Here is a 20622-nt window from a genome sequence, read left to right as displayed (position 1 = left end):
TCACGAATGTTTCATATTTTAAAATTGTAAATCGGACATATTAGTTGCTGAGATATCGACGTTAGAAAATGGTGGGTTGTTTGGATGAAACTCAATTTTCATGTTTTTAAACATTTGCATAGCAATATCTCAGCAACTAAGGGTCGTATCAACAAAGTTCAAAAATGCAAAATATAGAGAATTTTCTCAGCTTTTCAACATATTTTTTTCAAAGGTGGGCAATTATGTGGACTAATTTTTAAAAAAATGAAAAACTGCGACTATCTTCAAAAAAGTTACCTAAATATGGCTTTAACTTGAAAAATTTTTTATTAAAAATTTCACTGAAGTACTTTTTGATTGCAAATTTTATTTTACATCGAAAAATGAGGTTGAAAAAGTTTTGCGACCAATATTTCGATTTTTTGAAAAAATCTGTATTGATTCAAAAATTCATAACTCGGTCAAAAATTTTTTGCACAACCCGGAAATTTCTGAAAAGTTGGCATTTGAAATCCTCTAAAACATATCAAAAAATGAAAAAATAGTGTTTTTTTGCAAATTAAATTTTAGTGACAAAACGATAAATCACAAAAAAAAATTACCGTGCATAATTCTTTTTCAGTGTAGTCCATATCCATTAGGGTGCCCAGAATATGGGACTTTTTTTCAAAACCTCGCTCCACAAGCTGAATATTGTTCCTTGACCTATTTCAGGACTCTGGGTCATATACGAGGAAAATCGGTCATCGTTTACCCATTGATACTCGGAGGTGAAGTTTGTATGTGAAAACCCGAAAAAATGTATGGAAAACCCAAGTTTCTTACGGTTTGGTCTGCATGGTGCGCTACTTGCATCCAAATATTCCCAAAAGTGAGATTCTTATTGAAATTTAATGATCTACAAAACTGTAAAACTCGATCCTGAAAAGTTATTAGCGATTTAAAAAAGTCATTTTTGTATGAAAAACATTTTTTTTTTCACCAGCTTTAGGCTCGGGTATCAATGGGTTAATCTCATCCAATTTCGCTCAAAATTTACGCAGATGCTTAAAATAACCCAAAAAAACGTTTTCCGCTTGTGGAGCAGAGGGTCATTTTTTCTGGGCACACTAATATCCATACCTACAACTTTGCCGAAGACACCAAATCGATCAAAAAAATCCTTTAAAAGATACAGATTTTTGAATTTTCATACATCGTTTTTGTATGGACAGCTGCCAAATCTGTATGGAAAATTATAATGACAAACTAATGATGCAAAATGGCAAAAAAGAAAAAAAAGACCGATTTCGTAGAGAATTGCTCAGTTCCGATTCAAAAACGTATTTAAAAAAAAACGCATTTCAAATTTAAACAATAATATAATTTAACCTGCGATGAACTATTTATTTTTTTGTTATTATGGCAACTGCCAACGAAAACCCACACATATTTAATTTAACGAACTGATATTACCAAAAATGAACCTAAATTGTTTTCCAAATTAGGCTAAAACGAATAATTCAAAAAAAAGGAGGTAGTGTAAAATGCATTTTTCATTTCATTTCATTTATTGGATTGTTTTGGCAAAAACATCAGTGCAGTAATTAACCTAAGCTGCGATATGAGGTACCTTTCAACAGCTGACTAATTCAAACGGTGTTAGAGTTTACTGGTACACGGGAGAACAAATTGAGCAGGGGAAGGAAAAAAGTTACAAAATAATTTTCGAAATTACTAGTAAAATGGATTTCAAAACACTTTTTTCATTCAAACGTTGAAATAATGGCTTGCTGAGAAAATTTTGTTTTTTTTTTGCCTTCCTCCCCTCGACCGAGGGAGCCGAGGGACGAAAACTTTGACATTTTTTTATTTGCATCGGCCTTAAAAACAACAAATTATTAATATATATTGTTAACTTATTTGTAAATATATCAAAGGCATTTTCAGTTCATAAAACTTATTAGCATAAAAAAAAACGTTCTCATATCAAGCTTGAAGTAAAAGAAACGTGCAAAATATTTAAAGAGAAAATGTAAAAAAGTGAAAAGAAAATAAAAACAAATCTAAAAAAATACAAATAAAAGATACGTTAGAACAAAAATAATTGCCGAATTAAAATTCTGATAAAGAAAAAAATTAAAAAAATGCAGCGCAGATGAGGAAAAAAAATATGTCATGTTATTCCATGATCAATTGATCATGAAACTTTGTATCATGATGTGTTGTCTATAAAAAGTGATGGGTGGGAATTCCAGGGAATTTTACCTTTTGTGTGTTTATCCCTTTCGTATCAATTATATTATAAATCGAAATTTGAAATGGATTTCAAATTAAACCATAATGTGATACACAGAAAAAAAATGTAAATTTACTCGACACGGAAAAAATGCATCGAATGTAAACTCAGTTGATGTAAACTTGAGATTCGACGTAAACGGTTGAATCACACGTAAAATCGGGTCTTGTTGCAAATTTACATCAAATTTCACTTAAATTTAAATGTTTAACGACGTGCAAAAATGTTACATCATAAATGATGTAACATTCGGAAATATTTTTTGTGTGTATAACAATAGTTTTTTTCCTTCAGAAGATTTGATTCTTTAAACACTCGCTTACTCTTTTCACAATTTTGAATTAATAACCTGTTGAAAGGTGATCTACATCTCAGCTTAGGGTATTATCTTCACACAAGTAATGAGAAAACAACGAAATAAATGAAATGAAAATAATTTGGAAAGGTTCTAAATTCGCAATTCGCAATTCGCAATTCGCAATTTTCAGTGTAAGAACGGGCCTTGACCGATCGTATGCACTAGGTTCCCGACGAACACGCACTGCCCTTACACCTACATCTCACCCTTGCTCTGAGTCAGTACGAGCAGCACGCTAGAACACGCTTTGAGTGTTCGTGCCAGGCATGCACACCTTCTTTTCCGGTTACGCATTTTAACTCGGCCGGGGGTGGTACATTACGTAGGGTTTGATGTAAGTATAAGCGCCTAACCATTTTTAGTGTGCCTATCAACTTTCATTAAAGCAAAAAACTGTTTTATTTTTAGTTTGAATTCAAAAATTTATTGTTATTTACTGTGTATTGTTTTCTCCTGAAATCTTCCCTATTGTTGAGTCTGTTTATCTGTTGCTATTTCTTTTGTCGCGGTGTTTTGTTACAATTTTTGGTCCTAAGCATGTTTTAAAAGTTTACCAAAAATACAATAGTAATATTTGTGTTAATCCTTTAACCATTCCATAAATTGAGAAAGGGCTCAAACCTCACTTGTTTGAAAAAAGGGTGAAGATTGAAAACAATTGACAGTAAAAGAGAATTTATTTTATAAAAATCAAGTATCAATAGTAAGAGAATGATGAGCGTATTTTGAAGAATAGAAATGAGAAGCTAGATGTATTAGATGTAAAATTAGACAATAGTTAATACAAAACAAGCTTAGATTTATATTTATAGGACAGATAAAGAATTATTCAAATAAATAAATTCGCAATAAAATTAAAAAAGATTAGGCGAATGATGAATAGACTTGATATTACTAGTACATTAAGAAAAAGTATATTTTTAAGGAAAAAAAAAAAAACAAAACAAAGTTTGTTACAGCAGTATCAATTGATAGAAAAGAGTGGAAAAGCTTTGAGAGATAAGAGAATCAAAAGTTAGTAAAATTAAAATCAAATGTTGGATATTAAATAGAAGAATCAGTGAAGAATTGGGAATCAGAAGAGCAAAATAAAAATAGGAGATAGGTGGTAGCTGAGAATGAAGAGAAGAGAAACCCCGTTGTGCGATGTTTCAGGTACATCCACAGCAGTTGACTCAACATACTGCGAATCAAAACAATACCGTCTACAATCACAAATTACTTTCCTTTCCCACATTGTTGCGCCCCTTTCTTTTAGCCGTCTCGACCCTGACCCGCGGTGGTCAAAGGTTTACGATCCGTTTCCACAGGCCACCAGCTAGGTCAGCATGAAAACCAAGCCAACGTGGAGGTAAGAAAATAGGACACTCGCAAGGAACCAGAGCTATACTGTTCTGATCAAGAAAATTCGGATGATCTAACAGAACTACGGATGTAGTTAGTTACGCTCCTTCCAGGATGTTCCTTACGTGGACGTCAACCGAAGAGCACGCAACGAGGTCAGTGCCAATCCTTGACCTGCAATTTGGAAAGGTTCTAAAAAAAAAAAAAAAAAAAAAAAACTATCAAACTATTTTAACACGTTTTGCAAACAGATCATATCGTATCATAAACATATTTTGATAGAAAATCCGGCAAAATAGTCCAAACAATAAACCTTCCTCCCTTAGCATACTGTTATTGCATTTGCTGTTGGTGAAAGAACTTTACCATCCTCGGAAAAACTCTCCCCTTCACCGTTTGGCGCACACGACTCAGCCAGGCTTAGCCAGACGACGACTACAACGATAAAACCGCTAGCTGTTTTTCACAAACAAACCCCACTCTGCTGCCCGGGCGCCCACACTGCCGAGAAGTCGGAGGAAAATCGGATTGTTTTGCCTATGTGTTTCTGTTTGTGTGTTGAATGGTTTCAGTTTTTCGGAAAAGTCGATGTTTTCATTTCTCGACTCGACTCAGCTCAGCTCAGCTTATGTACTTTTCGCACGACGACACACGTTTCATGTATCGACACAGAAAATGTATCACATATAAGTAGGTGAGTGTGTTTGTGTTTTATGTACAACTGGGGAAAACAGCAGAGGGAAAAACATACACACACACAAACAGCCGAGTTGGAAAAGTCGCACATAAAAGTTGTGTCGGCTGCTGGCGGCTGGCTCAGCTTCCCCGGATTTCCCCGATTTCCCTCCGGCCGGTGTTCCTTCCTCTCACCCTCTCGAAACAAACCCAGCTTAAAACCACGACGAAGGTAAAAGAAGGGCATTTTCAGCTGTTAATGCCTGTTGCGAGCGACTCGAACGACGACCATCATCTGTGTAACGTTACGACTTTTTTTTTGTACTCCGACGTTCTCATTCTCTGTGAGTCAACGCGTTTTCAACGCCGTTTCTCTACCTTTGCACATACCTTGAACATCTTCTTGCAATGCTCCTCGTGCAATTACCGACAGTGCCGGTGGTGACTAATGGTTTTGCGGCTGAATAATGTAATACGCGGAAAAACGACACTTTTTGTGTCCTTAGAACATCCGAGAGCATCACACACAAATTTTCATTCGACAATTTCCCAAGGCAACGCGCGCGCACTTTTTTTTCATTTTTCAATGGCCTTTTAATGATGATTCGTGGCTGGGAGGAAGGATGCCTGCCACCGCCCAAATTGTGACTCTTTTTTTTCGACATTTTTTTTCTGGTAGCATTACATCTCAACTCTCGGAAAAGGTATTCAATTTCAATTTCGCTGAACCTACCCACCACCAAAAAACCAGATGAGGAAAAGTGAAAACCGCAAAATTAAGCGAAGGACGAAAGAGGAGAAAGATCAACATTTTGCTCGTTTCGTTGCGTTCCGTTGCGGTGGTGGGATTTTGAAGAAATTTTCCGTCAAGAAAAACACGACTTGACAAAGTAAACTGTGTGACTTTTCAATCGTGCTCAGAAGAAAAGGACGTCGCACATATTTTTTTCAAGCATTAATTTATATTAACTAAAACTTTATATATTTACAAAAAAAAAAACGCTTCTAATCTGCAAAATTGATAACGCAAGTACAAATATTATTTAATTCCTAACCCAAAGTTAAAAAAAAAAAAACAGAATGTACCAAAAAATGCTTTAAACATTATACTTTTTTGGTGCCATTTTGCCATTTGCATCATTAGTTCGTTCATATATTTTTCCATACAAATTTGGCAGCTGTCCATACAAAAATGATATGTGAAAATTCAAAAATCTGTATCTTTTGAAGGAATTTTTTGATTTGATTTTTTTTGTGATTTTTATTTCACTTTTTGTCATTAAAACTTGATTTGCAAAAAACACTATTTTTTTATATGCTTTAGAGGACATCAAATGGCAACTTTTCAGAATTTTTCAGAATGGGCAAAAAATCTTGGACAGAGTTATGATTTTTTGAATCTTGATTAGAAATTCCTGAAAATATTTTTTTTGAAAAGAAAATTTCACAAAGGTTTCATATTTTAACATTGTAAATCGGACTATTAGTTGCTGAAAAAAAAAAGAAAATAGTGGGTTGTTTGGGTGAGACTTAGAAAACATCAATTTTCTTGTTTTTAAACCTTTGCATGGCAATATCTCAGCAACTATGGACCGTATAAACAAAGTCCGAAAAAGCAAAAAAAAGATAATTTTCTAAGCTTTTCAAAAATATTTTTTTCAAAGGTGGGCAAACATGGGCACTTATTTTTAAAAATGAAAAACTGAGACTATTTTCAAAAAAGTTACCTAAAAATGGTTATAACTTGAAAACTGTGCACTTTATCAAAAATTCAATAAAGTACTTTTTGATTGCAAATTCGATTTTACATCGAAAAATGAAGTTGAAAAGTTTTGCGTCCAATATTTCGATTTTTTGAAAAAATCTGTATTGATTCAAAAAATCATAACTCGGTCAAAGATTTTTTGCCCATTCTGGAAATTTCTGAAAAAATGTCATTTGATGTCCTCTAAAACATATCAAATAATAAAAAAAAATAAAATAGTGTTTTTGCAAATCAAGTTTTACTGACAAAAAGTGAAATTAAAAATCACCATTTTTTTACCTTGTATCATTTTTTTTAAGTGTAGTCCATATCCATACCTACAACTTTGCCGAAGACACCAAATCGATCAAAAAATTCCTTCAAAAAATACAGATTTTTGATGTTTTCACATATCGTTTTTGTATGGACAGCTGCCAAATTTGTATGTAAAATTATATGAACAAACTAATGATAAAAAATGGCTTCTTTGGGCATACCGAAGGCACCAAAAAAGTTTCAGCCGGATTAAAAAATACAAAAATTAAAGAAAAAAGACCGATTCCGTAGAGAACTGCTCAATAGTTAGTTTTACAAAATTTTCCGATGCTAAAATAAGTGAGGTAATATTCAACCATAGATTTTTCCAACCTTCCAAAACTAAACTTTGCTATCGACTTAACGATTACATAAATTACGATTTTTTAATACAGCGTCATGTTCTTTAAAAACTACACAGCAAACAATTAATTGAATTTTGGAAAGTTGAAAATTTGGTTGGTTGAATATTACATCATTTTTCAGTAATTTTCCTACACAGTAAAAATATATCTGTAAATATGGAATGTGTAAAATTGGATGAAGCAAAATTACCTCTTTTATGATGTAATATTACATAAATTTAGACTAAAAAGTGGCAGAACACAGAAAAGTGGCAAATTTAATATATTTAAGAGGTAAAATTACACTTTTTTTTTCTGGCATAGATTTACCTATTCTCACGTATGATATTACCGTGATTTTTTACTATGTGAATTATGAAATTCTACAGAAAGTAATGAAAATTTTACTAGTTCTTTATGTAAAATTACACAATTTTCAATTACAAAATCGGTCACCAATTCCAGATGTAATATTACCATCCCTTGTATTCTGTGTAGAAAACAGATTAGATTTTTATGTTTTCCTTTATTTTACAAAAAAATATTATTGATTTTCAAGTGATGTCATTAATTATTTCATGTTTTCCATATGCCGTTGCAAATATTTTATTATGTTAAGTCCATCGACTCTGTTTAAAGTAAAGGGGGGGCACGGTGTCAACATTTTAATGAAAAAAATGTTTTAAAATGCATCATACACCTGTCCAGTTGTTTTGCAATCATTGATTTCCAAAATTTCTAAATACTGACGAAAATTTTATTTTTGCGGAAAAAAAGTTTTTGCGGTGCTGTACATTGTAATTTAATAAAAGTTTAAAATATTTTTAAACGAGTCCAAACATGTTAAATGTGATTATCAATGCAGAAAAGGGCATTTAAGATTATTCTCAGTTGATTAGAATTCTATTTCCATTGAAAATTTGATATTTTTTTGAAAATATATTTTTTGCCCCCTGATTTTTCGGACCAATTTTGAAGGGGGAGGGGGGGATATAAACTTTGAAAAATATTTGCAACGGCATTATTTAGTAGGTTATGTTCAGCTATTTTGAATCTACAAACAACTAGAATTGGTAGTTTCTGACCAATATTCTTAACCTTTTTTCATTATTATTTGCTTAACTAGGGGAAATATACCCATTTTCAGCACACTAAGCTATGCAATATTTTCAAATCAATTTTGCAGTTTCTACTGTTGTTTTTTATGATCAACAAAGGGAGATTGCTTGCTAACTTCATGTGCGCTATATGAACCACCTTGAGATTGTTGTAAACTTCAAAAATAAAAGCTGTAATTTGCGGTCTAAGAACCGAAATGTGATTAGAATAGGCATATTTCTCCTATAAGAAAAAAGTTATTATAAAAAATTGAACAATAAAAAAACGAGCTCAGGGATACCCATGGTTGATCCTAGGTTAAGAAGCGCTTTTTATCGTTAAAGTTGGTGAAATAAAAAAAAATCACATATAAAAACGTCTTCTTCAAATCGCTAACAACACGCCAGGGTTAACTCGGATCGTTTTGCCGTCTTCGACAAAGTTGTTTGTCATAAAAGTTTACTCAAGAATCTCACACTTGACAATGATCCGACACATTTAACGCCACCCTTTAGTGGAATTTTGAACCTTAAACCTTAACCGATTTGGCTCAAGCGTTGGTAGTTTCTTCTTTTTACCTAAAGAATCAAACCAGGAATTTTCTTTTTTTCATGTCACCCTAGTGGACATAATTTTTTTTTTCTGAAATAAATCAAAACGATACATACATTTTTTGAAAAAGGTTTTTTGCTGCCGATACGATGAAGTATATTTTTTAATAAAAAAAAACTATCAAAAACTGACTTTTCTGTAAATTAAATGATTGTTTTCTTCATGCATGTAGAAAAAAAGCATTTTAAAATTTTATTTAAACTGGACTGAAACATCAGCAATAACCACAGCTAACAGCATTTTTTTTAATATTGCGGCGGCATCAAACAATAATAAATTAAATTAAATAAATGAAACTCAGTCCTTTAAATGTAAAAAGCACATTATCTAACGTTGACCGGTTAAACAATAACGTTTTCTTTATGAAATATTATATAATATAAATGATACAATAACATATTTTAATTTAATATCTCTTAAATTAAATGATTGTTTTTAGGTTATCCCTCTCATTCCTTTAGTATATGCCCATTTCGATATCTCACAAGTTCCCTTTCCAACAAAACACTATCCTAATCCAAATCAATTTTTCCAGCCAGCTTCCAGACCCCCCGAGACAGCCAGACACTCACCGTCTATCTAGCGAGACCAACAGGGAGAAAAAAAAACTCCCCAAAAAACAAAACCTTCTATACATTCTCTTCCTTCTCCTCCAACGAAATACCAAAGTGCCCACCGTACGGCCGGAAAAATTGGGTCAACAAACAGCGTGCTCCAGCCAGGTGTGGGACACGAGTTTTCCCTCCCCCGATCCCAACAACAGAAAATCGTTGCGGGGTTGATATCCGTGACTTTCAAACCAAAAGACCCCCAGCGGCAGCCAAAGTTTCGTGGCGTTGAAGAGAGAAAGAACCGATGCGAAGGTCACAAACAATTGATTATTTATACGCGCAGGGGTCAGGACCAATTGTTTCCAAACCAGAAGGAAGGGGGGGTTGGCAGTTGAAGGATAACGATTTTTTTTTGTTTTCTCTGTGTGTTGTGTACCTGTTCAAGTCGACGACGACGACGACGACGATAATGGGTTGACAAGGTTATTCCAGGTCCAGGGAGCGGACGTGTACGTGTGTTATGCAATTAGGCACTTCTCCGCTGCTGTTTCAACACACTTGATCCGAGACTTGGCTCCCACCACGAAACCACTCTCGAAAACGTTGTGAATGGAGCCAGAAGGTGGAAATCTTTAGTGCTTTTATCAAACTGCTGCTCCTCCAAGCTAGCAGCTTATGTATTCGCTGTGTGAGTGTGTGTTTTACAGCGTAGCAGCAGCACCAGGAGGGGGAGGTTAAAGGATAATTCAATATTTCCACCGACGGTTTTCCGACTTTTCCACCTTGCCTCGCAGCAGCACAAGGAGCTCTTTATTTTTTCATGAAAATCACATTTCATTGAGATTCGATTTTTCCGGCCACCACCAACGCCATTCACTTATCTTATTTGTTTCCTTTTTCCACGATTCCACACACTTTTCCTTCCACGGAAACTCTCACTCTCGTTGGGCAAAGCTTGAATTTTCCGCTAGCTTCCCTGTAACCTTTAAAGAGCTTCCGATTTCGGGGTTGATTGGAATTTACACACACCTTTTTCCGCTTGAATGTTTTCAAAACAATTCTGAACTTGGCTCTATTAATATCACAAACACTTGGCCCGCGCCGCGCGCGGTGTTATTATTTATTCTTCACTTGGGTTATTATTATCGCGTGGGGGCAGGTACTTCCCCGTCGCGGCTTATTTTTGAAAAATTATAAATATTTCACGGCGCACTCTATTTATTCTCCACGATGACGAACCTGGCGATCCTGTCGGAAGTACCGCACCGAAAATAAATCCAGTCTCGATCCCCACTAGTAGCGCGATTGACTGTTTGAGAAAATTCCGTGTGTTTGTATGTGTGTCTGTAAGTGTGTGTTGGTACGTAAGGACCCGAGGAGCGCCGCGGTTTTGTGACCTTACGTTATCGGACGCGAACGACGAATTGAGCCTGGCCTGGCGCGGTTGTCTGACTAGCGAACGACAGTCGTCGTCGACAGCATGCGAGAGAGAAAGAGAGAGAGCGAGTTGAAAATCAAAGAGAATAGAGCGAACGAGAGTGGAAAAGCCGAAGCGGAAGAATTTTTCCGACAGTTTTCATTCGCTCTTCTTAGTATTGCGTAGTACTAATACTAGGGAACGGTTCGGCTGCTGTGGGAGCAGCTGATGATGATGATGGTGATGATGCTGGGGAGAATCGTAGCAATATGAGGGAGATCAGAGCCAAAACAGTGTGATGTCTCCTGTGTATCTTGCGATGAAAAGATCACTATCGGTGTTTTATTAATTTTTTATAAACTTTTTCGGATAGGTTTGAAAAGAACATAATTATAATTTTTTATTTTTTTTTAATATAGTTTGCAAAGCTTGTAATAGGCGTTTTAAAATTGCAAACAAAAAAAATCCACCAAATTTCAAGGTACGATTGAAAGAATTTGTAATTCTACTTAGTTCACAGTTTCATGAACATTCCTACGCGTGTTGGCGAACAGATTTTTAAACATATTAAGAGTTTTTTTTAAGATCCCATTAACAAAATTTATTATTTTTGCTATTTGGGTTCGGTGGCGCGGTGGTATGCGGCTTCGTCTGCCGATCCTTAAGTTGCTATGGGGCGCGGATTCGATTCCCGACTTATCCTCCTGGAGCAACTCTCTACAAAATCGGCCGATTTCGACCATTTCTATTTTTTGTATTTTTTATTTGGCTCAAACTTTGTGGGGACCTTCCCTATGACCATAGAAGCTATTTTGTGTCATTGGTTCACCCATACAATCTCCATACAATTTTGGCAGCTGTCCATACAAAAATGGTACGTAAATATTCAAACAGCTGTAACTTTTGAGTGAATTTTCTGATCATTTTAATGTTTTCGGCAAAGTTGTAGGTATTGTTTAGAACTATTGAGAAAAAATAGGATTTTTTAATCAATTTTTTTTTTCATAAAACTCAATTTCCCAAAATACGTAATTTTTTATTTTCGAGATTTTTTGATATGTTTTAGGGGACAAAACCCCGCAACTTTTGCCATAGAGAAACTTAGTCAAAAAAATCTGCCGCCGAGTTTGGATATTTTCAAAAAATAGTGATTTTTGGAAAAAATCGAAATTTCATGCAAAAACAAATTTGACGTAATTTTTAAATGTAAAATTGAATTTTCAATCGAAAAGTACTCTACAGATTTTTTGAAAAAGGGCTCTGTTTTCAAAGTATAGCCACCGAAAGTTTGATTTAGCGAAAGATTTGCAGTTTTTCACTTCTAAAAAAATAATTTACAGTTCAGAAAATTTTCTATGAAGTTGTCTAAAAGACATTGCAGATTGGACCTCTGGTTGCTGAGATACAGCTGCTTAAAAGAAAAAGAAACATGAAAATTGAAGTTTTCTAAGTCTCACCCAAATAACCCACCATTTTCTAATGTCGATATCTCCCCAACTAATTCCGATTTTCAATGTTAAAACATGACACATTCGTTAAATTTTCCGATCTTTTCAAAACAAAGTTAAAAAAAAGTTATATTCAGACTAACATTTTTAAAGGGTCAAACATTAAATATTACGGCCATTTAAAATGCTAGTCTTGATTTATTTTTTTCAAAATATTTTTTTTCGAAAAGATCGGAAAATTTCACGAATGTTTTTTGCGAGAACCACGAAGAAATATATTCAAGTTTAAAGTGCAAATGCACCATACTCATGAATAAATTCCTTCGTGGTTCTCACATTCGTGAACTTAATTCACGATTACGAGAATTGATTTTTATTTTCTGTGCAGTATGTGAAACCTGGCCAAGTGGGCTAATGCACCAGTCCTTACTGTTGGAGCTGGGTTTAAATCCCATCGGTTGCAACTTTTTTTTTGTGTTTGCAAAAAATCTACACGCAGTGTGTAATATTAAACGGTTATTTTGACGAAGGTGATGTGCATGCTTTTGCATGCGATTTTACCATCGGATTTTTTGCTGTGATGTAACAACAACATTTTCCATTTGCTTGATTTTCATCTCATAAAATGGCTTAAAATATAGCTGACCGGCACTTAAATTCAAAATATTTATCGAGGAAATTTAAAGTTCCGTCGAATTGTGCATAATGCGAATTCTGAAGGATACAAGTTTCTATAATATTTAATTTTTTCATCTATATTTGTTCTTTTTTTTGCATTTTTTCTAACTTTTTTTTCAAAGATAATATTTTTTGTGAGTTTAATGCATTCGCTCTAACACGAAAAGTTAATTGAAAAAATGTTTTTTTTTTATATAAATCAATTTCTGTGAATTTTATCATAGTTTGAAACAAAAGCAGTTATGGAACAGTTTTGTTCTAGTATTCAAAAATGAGCTGTTGTTAATTTTTGTTAAAGAAAGTTCATGTCTGTTTTTAATTCTTTCAAAATGAGCAGTTCTCGAAAATATTATAAAAATGAAGATTTCGAGTTTTTGGATTCTTGCAGTCATTAACATTTATTTATTTTTCTTCTGATTTTTGTTTGCTTATTGAAACATTAACAATTCTTCAAAAAATAGCTGAGCATTTTTTCAAGTATCTATTTTTATGAGGTTTTGCATTCATTCGTGTTTTTTAGTAAATACTGTACCAAAGTTTTTCTAGGAGTTTTGACCTCTTTTGTAGCATCAATAGAGTTTAAAAAAAAGTTTAGTTTTTTTATAAAACTTGTGTGCGTTTTTTTAATTCCAATGATTTTAAGGTAAACTAGAACATGCTAAAAATGGTTCTAAACGCAGAGGAATGCATTTTAAATTGTTTTCAGCTGTATGTACCAAATTTCCATTGCAATTTGCATTTTTTTTTCTTTTTGATTTTTTGAGCTTTGACAAAAACTGTGAAGCATACAGCCTAAAAGGCATTATTTAAAATTTCAATATTTTTTACTAGTTTTGCGAAACAAATGACGAAAAGATAAACTTTTAGATTCAAAAAATATTAACATTTTCAATTTTTGTCGTTAAGCAGATTTTTGGATAGACAAATTTTGATCAAGCAATCTGCTTTCAAAAATAACTAAGGCTTTTTAATAAAAAAAATGATAAGGCAGTGATGATAACAGATAATTTGGTAGATTAATTTATTTTCAGTTTCTCGAACATTTCAAGCAATTTTTTTTTTAAATAGTGAAATCCAATTCGTCTAGATTTGATTTCAAAAGCCTTCCATGAAAACGCTGTTTTCACTGAGATATCATGGATTTCCCTCAGAGGGTGCAGTTTGCTAATCTTCTCTTATATTAAGTCATGAAGATTTCGCATAGAATATTTTTATCCTGAAAACTGTTTAATAAAGAACAGCAATAAACTGAACTGATGCTGTTTAAAACAATAACTAATTGAGAACAGTTTGGAAAAAATTGCAATTGTGAATTAAATAAGGTGTACTGAGGATATCTCTGAGAAAAAATAATAATTACATATTTCAGTGCGTCTTAAATTATAATCATTCATTTTTGTTTTATTTGAGCCTTTTTTAATGTTTTCAATTTTTATAATAAGTAAAGCAGCAGCACGAAATTTTGTAAGGACCATAGAACAAAATGTTCAAAAATTTAGTCATAAAAAAAAATCCGACATCCGTTCTACACAGAAACAAATGGAAATATTCATCAGGAAATGGTGACAGATTTTGTGTAAAAAAATGTTAAAACATTTTTTAAGATAATACATATTACACAAAACATATGTAATATTCAACAAACCAAATTTTCAACCTTCCAAATACTCTACATGTTCACATTATGTTTTTTAGTTCTTACTTAAATAAAAGTCTACATTTCCCCTACATGTCACACAGCATGAAGGTAAATTGAGAAGAGATGTCAATTTCCCCCATTCCTCACACTCCTTGAGCCTCAGGAAACCGCGCTGATCCTTTTTGTATCATCCTTCCTTCCTTCCTTACTTCCCGACAAACACACTCTCTCTCTCGGAGTATCTCCTTATCCTCACCCGAGTGTCCTCGTTCCAAACCGCCGCGACAACGGGGAGAGATGTATAATTTACCACCACCACATGTGACAAATTATTAAAACATATGCTCGACACAAATCATTCCCAATTGTTGTCGTCGTCGTCGTCGTCGCTGCTCCTGTCGGGGTGTCGTTGTGTGTGGTGGAATTTTCGCGCAGGAGGAGGTCAAAGCCAGCAGGATTCCGCCTGCCCAAGTTGGTGTTCTCATCTGTTGGTCGTCCTGTGACGATACTACGCTGGTATGTGTGCGTGAAAATTCGTGAACGAGTGAGTGAAACAAACCGCAAGAGCGAGAGAAAGTGAGAGATACTCATACACAGTTGCTAGGGGCCGTCCGGAGCTGCCGTGGTGGTGGTCCTTTTTGGTTGGTGTTGGTTGGGTTTTCAACTTTTTCCTGTGGCTGGCACGACGGCGAAAAACGGTTAGGTAATTACGACCATCGTCAGCATCGTCGTCGTCGTGATTTTCGTTGAGCACATGTTGCTGAACAGTGAGCGAGAGATTCCCCGGTGGGTTGAATAACTAGTGAGGCTGTGAATGCTGCTGGCGTTGTTGATGATGATGATGATGGTTTTGTTGAGGTATGTGATACATGGACTTAAAAAGTCAGTGTTGCCAAAATGATCAATTTACATAAAAAAAATGATAAAACCATTATTTTGAAGTGAACTTATGTTTCAAACATTCAGATTGTAATTCCTAAGCCCAACAATCATGTTGAAAAAGTTTAAACCTGAAGGATTCACGAAAGTAACCTCATTAAAAAGTTACGAATAAATGAGTCAACTTCCCATCCCCCTATCAATATCTCTCTATGTAAATACACGCATGAAAGCAACCGGGTTAAAGCTAACAGAAGCGGAAAAATGGATGTTTTGGACCGGTACGACGACGGATCAGCTGGAAGGAAGGAAGGCAGTGCGATGTGACACATGTGAGGCTGAACATTGTCCCGGACACGTCACGTTGCCACGGATCCTCTTTTGGAAAAAAAAGAGTGTGGGGAAAACACGAATCATTTCCATGTTCAAATTGGCGCGTGATCAAAGGAATATTTGAAGAACGATTGATTGCTGGAAGTTAAGCTTTTCAAAAACCTATAAATAACACACATTCAATGCTTTAAGCTATTTTTACACAGAAACCGTATCAATTATGCAATTGCCACGCGTCACAGCTGATAAGTAGCACCTCGAAGATCAAAGATTTCATTCAACCACACACACGCGGGTTTTCCACATACACAAACAACCAGACCAATCATTTCGGTCAATGGTCTCCCCTCTCCGCCTGAAAACTGGCAAAACAAATTAATAAACTTCGTCACTTAGTGTTCGTTTATTGATTGGGCCCTGATAACGAATGGCGGCGGGTTACATTCTCCATGATACGGTATCTGAGCTTCGCAGATAAAGAGTTCAGCGCAGATAAGCCGAGGCGAAAGATAGCGATTTGCGAAATCCAAAGCAAATCTGGTTCTCGACCTTTTCGCAGTGCATGGTAATTTTACGTGCAATTTTATGGGAAATTTGCATGACAAATTGTCAAATAAATATTGTTAAATTTTGCTAAGATAAGCTAAGGAGAAGAATACAAACAGTTACCGGCTTGAAAATTAGTAGAAAATAATTTTACATGCGATATTATGTAAACTCTTAGTCATGAAATTATATACCGGGCAAAATATGACATGCAATAGAAATTCAAAATTTACATTTCATCGAAGAAAGCAAAGTACCATGTAAAAATATTACAGTTTCGCACAGATTGAACGAAAAAAAAAAATGTGAAATCAACAAATCTGTTCCACAACTTAAATCTCGCTAACTGGTTATTTTACACATAATTTCATGTAAAACTTATTTGAAAAGTAAAAGTAAAACTTAAAATCTTAAGACTTTTGCATTGATAAACTGAGGAGAACAACGAAGATTTCTACAGTTTTTTTTAATCTACTGTCTATCATATGTTTATAAGACCTTTGAAAAAAAAACTCTAGATTTGCAACCATGTAAATATGAGTTTAATAAAATTTAAAAAAAAAGCCAGACAGAGATAACAAAGTTCTACCAGAGAAACCTAGGAGGAAAATACCTCCCTTAATTGTTCCCAAAAATTCAGAGGGCAAAACAAATATTAATGAAAATTTAAAATTTTCACATTTTGGTAAAATAATTATTGCAATTATTGCTCAAAAAGAGGTAATATTCTACAAACCGCATCTCCAACCTTCTAATATTCAACTTTTTTGAATGTGCACTTCAAAATTTGTACTACCCTAATGCTAGTTTCAATACAATTTCTATTAATAATATAAATTACCAACCTAAGTTAGAGTTTCGCACAGATAAGACGAGGGAAATAATAAGATTTGTGACGTTAAAAAATCTGGGGTATCGATACTATCACATGCGTTTTCATGTAAAATTTATTTAAATAAAATGAAGACCCGGAGTTTCTACTCAGATAAGTGAAAAAAAAGAAATATATTTTTAACCAATGATTTTTTTTCATCCTGGAAAGCAGCTATTGCTTATTTCACATGTAACTTAATGTAAAATTTCATTGAAAAAATAAAGAAACAAACTAGACTGTTTAAGTTCCGGTAGGTAAAATTTGATTGAATTAAAAAAAAAAAAGATTTTTAAATCAGCAAAAATGTTTTTCCCCTCCTAAACTTCAAAATTTGTACTACCCTAATGCTAGTTTCAATACAATTTCTATTAATAATATAAATTACCAACCTAAGTTAGAGTTTCGCACAGATAAGACGAGGGAAATAATAAGATTTGTGACGTTAAAAAATCTGGGGTATCGATACTATCACATGCGTTTTCATGTAAAATTTATTTAAATAAAATGAAGACCCGGAGTTTCTACTCAGATAAGTGAAAAAAAAGAAATATATTTTTAACCAATGATTTTTTTTCATCCTGGAAAGCAGCTATTGCTTATTTCACATGTAACTTAATGTAAAATTTCATTGAAAAAATAAAGAAACAAACTAGACTGTTTAAGTTCCGGTAGGTAAAATTTGATTGAATTAAAAAAAAAAAAGATTTTTAAATCAGCAAAAATGTTTTTCCCCTCCTAAAACTGGGGTTACGACTTGAAAAGCTATGAGTTATACTTTTACATGCACTTTTATGTAAAATTTTATTGATTGTTATTTAGCACCAGGGTTTCTGCACAGATAAACCAAGAAAAATATTATTTTTAACATTCGAAAACTTTTCCGTCCTGCAGAGCAGCTATTGGTAATTTTACATACTATTTTATATAAAATTTCATTGAAAAAACAGAGAAACAAGCAGAAAAAATATTTCCACTAAGACATTACAGGTAAATTAATTGAATAAAAAGAGAAAAAAAGCAAACAAAGTTGAATCAAGAAAAACTTTATTTGAAACCAGCAAAAATATTGTCTCTGTCCTGAAACGCAGTTGATAATTATTTAACATTCAATTGATTGAAAATTTCATTGAAAAAAATTAGAGAAAAAATCAAAGATATCTGATTCGACACCACAGCGAAAAACTTGTTTCCTACTTGGAAAGTAATTAGAATATTTACATCCGCAAAAATTGGCTGAGGAACCAGCAAAAATCTAGTTTTCTACCTGAAATATAGTTAATGATAATTTTACATAAAATTATATGTAGATTTTTTTCCGAAGAAATAAAGTACAAAAATTTACATCCCCAAAGTTATATCGTGAAAATTGAACTGATCAAGCTACAAAATGCAAAGCAATTCTTTTTACATCTAGTTTTGATTGTGAGTTCAACCGCCCAACCGAAGCAAGTTTGGTTTGGATAAACCAAAGTAAAGCAACATAATTTGCAACCAGCGAAATGATTTGTTTCGATTTAAATGTGATTTTACATACACTTTATTTAAATTTATTTTACATTTCATCTCATATTAAAAGGAAAGCAGTTTATATTCAATGAAATGTTTGATGTTCTGTGAGCTAGTTGATGGTAATTTTACATGAAAATTCATGCAAAACTTGCTTGACGAATAAATAATCTTTTAATAATTAAATTGAACAATTTAAATTTCCCAAATTCGCTCCCCCAAATCACCCCCAAAACTGCTCCACCTCACTCTCTCTTTAATCTACGCATGACCTCCCCCTGTCAGAACCAAATCAGTACCCGTGTCCCCAGTGTGTGCGTGCGGTTGGTCGCTCGGTTGACAGCAAATCTCATCTCTCCGGTGCTTCCCTCGAAACCCACCACCGGGGTTTCCTTTCATCTCCCGGCCTCGGCGATTGTTTGGGTGCGTGTGTCACAACTAATTTGTCCATCCGGGAGAGCGATAAAAAAGCTGTCGAAAAGAGACATTGGAGACAGAAAAAAAAATCATAACGATATGCCACTGCCGAACTGCTACACACTCTGTCACGCCAAGAGACCTCTTGGAAAGTTCTGTTACGGAACGTACAAGATGCGTCGGGGAGAGGTAATTGAGAGCTGCTCACAGCTGGATAGCTTGAGTTGAATCTGGTTAGAATCTTCATCTGAAGATTTAAACTCGATCTCAATCCTCTTCAAATTTTGTCCAAAATCACCCCGGATCGATCCACTGTCCAGCTGTAAAACGCCAGCTCGAAATTGACAGCGGAAAACAAACGGATCAATTCCAGCCGAGGCACACGCAAAGGCAAATTACATTAAATTTATGTCGTCCTCCTTGCTGCCGCAGTCACAGTTGGCCTCCAAGAGGCCCAGTAGGCGCTGCCACTGATTACGAGACTGCTACTGCTAGTTAGCCTGTCCATAATAATAATGCATTGCGTTGTCGACGTCGAGTTGATCCGTCGAGGCCTACTTGGGGACTGCAGCTCGTATTGATCGACTCTGCTACAGCACACTAATGAGGAAAACTTTGTCGACCCGTTGGCCAATACCGGTATAGCGTACAAAATGCAAGGGGGCAGGGACATTTCCAGTGTCCTGCGCCAGGTGCAGCGTATTGTGTGCTGCATACATTCAGGGTGCGGGGGTCGAGTTATGATACCATTATCGGATGAATTGTGCTGCGCAGAAGAAAGGTGGGCGATTGAAAGAATTACCTTGGCAGCGTTCTGCAAGTCACGACGAAATTGAGCCTATTAAAAATTCAAGATGTTTAGTATACCAAATGGCTTTAATGTGCTTACACAGCCAACCGCAGCACATGTTTTGTGGTGAGTTGCGTGTCAAAAATGCGCGAAATTTCCTCCCAAGACTTTGTTGTTTGCAACGCCGCCAACTGCGATCAACAGCCGCCGTCGTTGTCGTCTTGGTCGTCTTCGTCCTGCGAAGATCGCGTTCCGCTGATTCGCCCAGCCTACCGAGACCGAGAACGAGCACGACGATCTAGGTCGGCAGATGCAAAGTAGTGTAGAAGTGAGTCTGCCGATGCTCTCCCGGGCTGCTGCGATTTCAGGTTTTTACAAGAACATGTGCACGGCACAGCATGCACCATGTGCATCTCGGGCCTTCTTGGATCGTGAACAGCGACTTCAAAGTCGTTAACCACGTTTGGCACGTTCCAAATAATGTTGTATTGTGTGTGTTTGAAATTGGAGATTGGCGCGCTGCGGAACATGTGGACAGATGACCGACCGGGCAGAGCTTCTTGCCAGGAAGGAACCTCCAAGCAGATGGTCCTCCGCTGTACGGGTGTGATGTGTTTTGTGTGTGACGCACGCGTTGATTGATTTTGTTTGGTTTGTTGTTTCTGCATTATCGATAACATTCACACACACACACTGATAACTCAACACACACAACCAACCATCCATTATCTGCTTATATACCGGGTTGAAAAAAGGCTACATAGCGCCACATGGAAGTCGCTTTTTTGGGGAGG

The 20622-nt window shown here is 35.0% G+C and overlaps 1 protein-coding gene across 14 annotated transcripts in view; it reads right to left on the bottom strand.

Annotated features, from left to right (window-relative positions):
- The window catches only part of LOC6030964 (myocyte-specific enhancer factor 2), a 132348-nt gene that overhangs the window by 34262 nt on the left and 77464 nt on the right, over window positions 1-20622 (bottom strand). Inside the window, exon 1 of one of the 14 annotated variants that reach the window (XM_038259504.1) lies at window positions 9738-10726. The exons of the other annotated variants lie outside the window; for them this stretch is intronic. The gene's annotated coding sequence lies outside the window, so the exon portion shown is untranslated. Of the gene's footprint in view, window positions 1-9737; window positions 10727-20622 lie in introns of those variants that run through there. 14 annotated transcript variants of the gene reach the window in all.

Source organism: Culex quinquefasciatus, chromosome 3, assembly GCF_015732765.1.
Source record: "Culex quinquefasciatus strain JHB chromosome 3, VPISU_Cqui_1.0_pri_paternal, whole genome shotgun sequence".
Taxonomy (NCBI): domain Eukaryota; kingdom Metazoa; phylum Arthropoda; class Insecta; order Diptera; family Culicidae; genus Culex; species Culex quinquefasciatus.
This window is presented reverse-complemented; position numbering and strand designations above follow the sequence as displayed.